The sequence below is a fragment of the Athene noctua genome, unplaced genomic scaffold (genome assembly GCF_965140245.1).
Source record: "Athene noctua unplaced genomic scaffold, bAthNoc1.hap1.1 HAP1_HAP1_scaffold_82, whole genome shotgun sequence".
Lineage (NCBI taxonomy): Eukaryota > Metazoa > Chordata > Aves > Strigiformes > Strigidae > Athene > Athene noctua.
In genome coordinates, this window is record NW_027437569.1 from 20,134 (window position 1) to 26,363 (window position 6,230).

The window sequence follows — 6,230 nt, forward strand, 5'->3', positions numbered from 1 at the left end:
TGCACACTCTGATCAGCTCAGTTAGGATTCTTCATGGTATTACTTACTAGAGGAAGTATAGTAGTGGACTGTGGATTCCTGAAGAAAAGAAAAATTACAAAATGGTATAGACAGTTATTAAAAAAAAAATACAAACCAAAACTGTTTGTGTGTATGCCCTTGCAGTCATCTGGGAGCTCCCGCTCTAGCCACTACCTCTCTGAGGAAAAATGTAACTTGTATGGCCGTTCTCCCAATTTAGATCTTTTTAAGAAAAGGTGGAGTTGGAGCTAAACTGTTGGTTAAATCTGTAAATTGACAAAAACAAAAGGGAAAAAAACTTTCTTCACCATTCTTCTTGCCAGCTGGCATCTCAACAGGTCTATTTTATGTTTCAGTTATGCTGAACGACTAACTTCCACACAGTAGGTACTTCTACATTGTGAAGTCTTTAAATATTCTATCGTGGCTAATTTAAACCAGTATGAAAATGAAAAAGGTGGTTGATGGAGGAAAGGATGGTGTAATGAAATTGAGGGCGTCAGAAGTCAGAAAGGGAGAAGACAGTAATGATGAGTATCATAACTACAGAGGTATTATTTTAAGGCTGTTATTAAAGAGTGTTCTGCCCATTCTGCTTGCCTTGAGTTCTTTGGCAAAGTTTTGTGGCTGCCATTTTTTTTGTTATTGGTGTTTTTTTATGGATACAGACATGGTATTACTTAGAGGTCTTAAAACTGTTTGCTTGAGTCCCTTGTCGGATGGACGACCAGGTTGCTGATCTGTTGAGGTGCCAGGTTTCGACCGTAACAGCTGTAATCCTTATGTTTCCCAAAAGCCTTTTGGTCAATCTAGAAAAGATTATGCATGGGTCCTGAAGACTGTACTTTCCTGGCTAGATTCCTGTAATGTGGGAAAGAGAAGTGGAGAAAAAGACATAATATATCACAGGAACTGGATTTTTTAAGTGGTATTTTTAAAGGAATCATTCCATTTCCCTTTCCAAAACGTGAAAGTATTTGGTATGGATAACATAATTGTCTTGTTCATTGTTTATACTCTTAAGGCCAATCTGCTTAGAAAAAGCAACAACTATTAACGGCCTTTGAATTCAGAGTCTTTCATGTTGCAGTGTGTCTATTTACCGCTGTCTGTAGGCTCCTAACATATTGAGTTGAAGAGGTTAACAAGCATACCCTGGAGTGTTACTTTTATTTTCTGTTCTGCGACACTTCGCAAAATCCCATTATACAATTGAGTAGTATTATAATGTTAAAATGATAATTCATTCTGCATTCCGTTAAAATTGGATCTTTTCTCTTGTGTATTGGCCCATGCGTATTGTACAAAGCCTGTAATTTAAACACTACACCGTAGAAATGCCCTAAATTAGTAACCTTTTGCCTTTGCTACCTTAATTACATCTCATTATTTAGTACTTAAAGAGCAACCTCTAGCTATTGGTTAAATATTTGCTAGCTAATTAGATTTGTCATGTTAAAGAAAACAGTAGCCCTTGCCTCTGTTCTAATTTGAATGGCGTTTCAGAGTTTTGAGAAAATTCCATGCTTTGCTAGAGGAAAAATAAACTTTTTGCATTTTCCTTATTTATTTCATTTCTCCTTAATGGGCATCGTGCGTTAGCTGTCTGCTACATTCCAGTGCGCAACTGAATGTCTGTCTTAAGTATTTCCAAGAAGACTGTTGTGTTTCAATAGGTTCTATGTCTTCTGGCTACATTTATTCCTTTTAGCTTTTATGAACATCTAATATACTCGATTTCTTTTCTCTTTTTTTTTTTTTTTTGTGGACACAAACATGAATCAGATTACCTGTTGGCTACTAAGAGCTGTCTTTCAGATTTTTACCTCCTTTTGGGAAGAACTCGGTATTGTTTGACACAAGGAATATGATTCATTAAAACATCTGTTGAATTGTCTCTTCTGACAAATTTAAAGATCATGTCTCCTGTTTGTTTGTTGGGGTTTTTTTGTTTAATTGTATGCAGAAATTATAAACTGCAGAAGTTAGGAACAGCTTGCAGATGGACTTAATCTTCGGTGTTTTATTCATGTCTACCAGATTGTACTCTTACTCTTTTCGTTTATCTTTTGCTTTTTTTTCCTTTGTATAAAAGCATGTGAAGAGATCGTAGTTTATAATTGCAGTTAGTAAAAACTCTATGATGTGAAATTCCCTGACATATGCAAAGATATCCTGCTTAATTACCTCTTTCACTTTTTTTTTTTTTTTTTTTTTCCTGAGATCCACACTAGTGGAAACTTGTCTACAACAGAATTGTCTGTCTGACTTTATTCCTACCCAACACTAAACTCTTTCTCTCTTTCTCTAGTTCTTAAATTGTTGCCTGTAGTGTCCATTTACTTTTGGAAGCCCAGTGTCTCCAAAAAGTTCCTTCACCCATTCTTCCCTTATTTTTTGTTACGTTACAGGTTAGAAATTGCAGACTGGCATGGTTACACTTTGAGGTATAACTCTCCATTTATGCTTATTGTTGTGTTATCACTGACCTTTTACTTTTAACAAAGGCATCAGAGAGAAATGGAGAAAAACACATTGACAGAAGTCTTCACCTTGCTTATTTGTTTTTTCTTCTGTGGGAAACCCATCTATGGAACAAGAAATGTTTGGCCTCTGTGCATAAATTTGTTCCTGTGAAAACCAGTTTTAATTTCTGAAATGTATTTTATTAAACTTTTATTGAGGGTAGTGGTGGGCAGAATACCAGCAGTGCCTTTACAGAGAAACCAGTTGGCCTGTCCGATTTAGGCTGAGTACTTAACTTTTGAAGTAGATAGTTTCTCTGAAAAATTCATGTTTTGTTTCCTGTTTCACTGTTTGTACACTCTGTATCTGTAAGTTCCAAAACCATGACTTCACTGTTCATGTGAGGGTTTGAGTGATTTGTTGGTTATTGTCTGTATTTATTCTTGATTTTAAATTCAGCAAGGCAATCTGTAAAGGCAATGACTGACTAAAAGGGCCTGTTGTGCTTTGCAAAAAAAAAAAAAAAAAAATTTCTGTGGAAACCTTTCCCTGAGAATGGTTTTCTAGATTTATGGGGATTACAAAGCATTAAGAAGGGTCATTCCTTAATTTTCTTTCCAACCAAAAATGCTGAGATACAATTTTATCAAGTATTAGTAAAAATTGAAAAGTATGCTTTGTGTTCTGGGACTGGTGCCACCATCTGTATTTGCAACTCCCAAGACAGGTGTAAGAGTGCAAGCTTTTCCTCATTGCCGTTGGACTGCTTCAACAAGATGATGACATTTCTGTTCTGTTGCATCTGTTTTATTTACTTCACCTTCAAAACCCTTTTTTTTTTTTTTTTTTTTTTTTTTCTTTTTCGAAGTTTAGGGTCACTGCAAAGGAGTTTACTCTTATGGGTGGGGAAAGGAAAGAAAAAAGTCATAACCCTTTGTTTTGATCACAGGTGTATTTTTCTGGTAGGAGGTCACATTTAATTTGTGTAGCATGTTTGGGTGATTCTGGAGCAGATCCTCAGCCAGAATGAATTACCACGGGAGTTAATAGCTCTGTTAACACAAGCTGAGGTCTGTTCTCTAGCCCAGGCAGGTTTATTGATTTTTTTAATGCAACAAGTGGGACTGTAAATTTTAAAATTTCATTAAATGTCCAGTAAACTGTAGTAGTTTTTAAAAAGATATTCAAAGTCTTGTCGCATTTTCTGTGAATGTTATTAGAACTGATGTTGTCTCTTAATTTATTCATATTTTGATCGGGGATCAAATGGAGGGTGTTACCTTGCTGTGCACATGCTGCTTTTTTAAAAGAGTGTGTTTATCACGTGAAAGATAGCTGAAATGCATGCAAGTCTGGACGCTTGCAATCAGTGTTTCAGGAGGCTTTTCAGTCCTCACTGAGGCACTTAGTCTGCTGCAGTTCTAGTCTGAGCAGTAGGAAGCCCTCTTTAGACCTGTTCTGTCCAGGACTGTTTCAGGTGCTCTATCATGGGAAATAGGCCACTTTATTAGGTCAACTAAATATAGATTTAAATGTTTAAATTCTGTTTTGAAAAATACATATGCTTCAAAGGGGTCCATTTTTACAAGAAATAAGATTGCCTCTCTCTTTTTTGTTAACGATTGCATTGCATACAGAACAGTGTTGTTTTCATTGAAAAATGGATTGTTCCAGCAGAGTGCAGCAAAAGACAAATATTGTAAATATGTTAGCTTTCCTGTCAAGAGTTGGCACATTGTTAAAAAGGAAGAATTTAGATAAGGAGCTCATAACTCATAAAATACTGAATAAATTTTGGAGGAACTGTATAAGAAGATTGCAGTTTAGTTAAGGTCTTTCTGCAGGTTTTTTCTTCCCCAACTCCAAGACATTGGTGGAATTTAATACAAAAATAATCACTAAAGAAGTGTTACTATATAGTGATTAAGTAAAGTCTAAGGTCTCTCAAGCATTCCTGATAAATGGAAGCAGAACTTTGAATTGTAGGTAGCTAAATGCTACTGGTTAGTAATTTATCTGAGGCTGAACTGCAAACTGATGGAGGAGTTGAGATGACAGTTCCTGATTTTTCCCTTCTTCCCATACTTAAGCTATTAGACTCCCCTGCCTTTTCTAATTTTAGCTACTGATGTTTGTTTTGGTTTTTTTTTTCCTCCTGCTTGATCGCTTAGAAGTTAACAAGCCTTAGTTTTTTGGCCTTTGTTTCACCACGACATGCAAAAATTTTCTTTAGCCTTTTGAAGCTTTACTTTAAATGACACTGTTAAGAAAAGATTGCATAGTTACTTTGACCCTTAAAAATGTAAATAATACTGTGCAAATACTGGTTTCTGGATAATGTATACAATTTGAGTCAGTCTTCTCGTCTAATTTTGAGGAAAATTCCCAGTGATGCAAAAGGATTCTTTCCTGTTCCTTATGTCTGCATGTCTAAACTCACTTTAGGATATTTTTTGTTCATATAGGCATAGCTTTGCTGTGCCTATTAGAATAATACGTTATTGCTAATATTAGCAATAACAGTGAAGAGACCATCTAGAAATACAGGATTTTTATAACACTAAAGCCAGTAGTAGATTTCAGAAGCTGAAAAGAGGACATTTAGTCTTAAAACATGTTAATGAGTATAAGAGCTACATATTTAGCTAAGAAAAAAGTGAATAATATGTATATTCAGCGATTGAGAATTAAAATGGATATGTAAAATATTTCTTAAGAAATCTCAAAGGAGTGTAGTTTTCCTTAACCCATCTGTTAAAATTTATATCATTTGAATCAAGCCATACGTTTTCACTAATAGTTTCCAGTGTTGTTCCCATATCAGAATCTGCAGTTAGAGCCCTACGCAGGCATCTGTTTTCACTGTCTGGGTTGCAGCCTCATCCCCCGGTCCTCCTGATCCTGGGTTTCGAAATGCCTTGCACTGCCACAGTTAAAGTGGGAGATGTTCCCAGAGTTCCTTCTCAGCTCATTAATCAACATGAACAGGTCAAATGAGAGACTGAGGATGTGTCTGGGTTCCCCGTCCACTCATCTGTGGGCACTGGAGACCCGTCATCCTGACAGTATGCCCTCCCATTCTTCAGTGGGTCCCCTTCCCCACGAGTCGCCCTTCCCTGACCCCTTTGCCCAGTAGAAGTTGCAGTATTGCTGGTTGCAATAGTCCCTCCTTCTCCTCCTGCTCCTCCGCACTGGTCAGACGAGGGCAGTTCCCCAGGGCGCAGTGAGAGAAATAACCTGTGGAGAAACTAATGTTGCCATGCTGAAAGGGTGGGGTTGTTTGTCTGGAGAGAAAGCAGAGGAGGCTTTTAGGAGGCTGTCCCAGCATTCCGGTCTGCTGCAACCACCAGTTCCCCATGTCTGCTGGCTCTGACAGCTGATGGTAACAGCCTCTGATGTATGCTGAACAATTTTCCTCTACTGTGACCTTGAATCTCAGATGTCAGTAACAGAAAGTTTAAGTTGAAAAAGCTGGGGTTTGGTTCTGATCAAGATCTTTAATGCAGTTTGAAGTGACTCTAAATTTCTGGAGTGTCTATAGACTCGCGTTAGGCTCAAGGCACCCTGTGTATCGGCTGCTGCGCAAGCAGAGTAAGGTTTTTCTTTCTCTTTTTTTCTGAAGATCTTGCAATTTCATTACACCAAATCCTAACCAAGTTTTGAGCTTAAATCTAACATCCTTGAGTAAGGAAGGATGAGGGTCAGAGTGGTAAGAACATGGAGGTATTTAGGAAAGCTGTTAC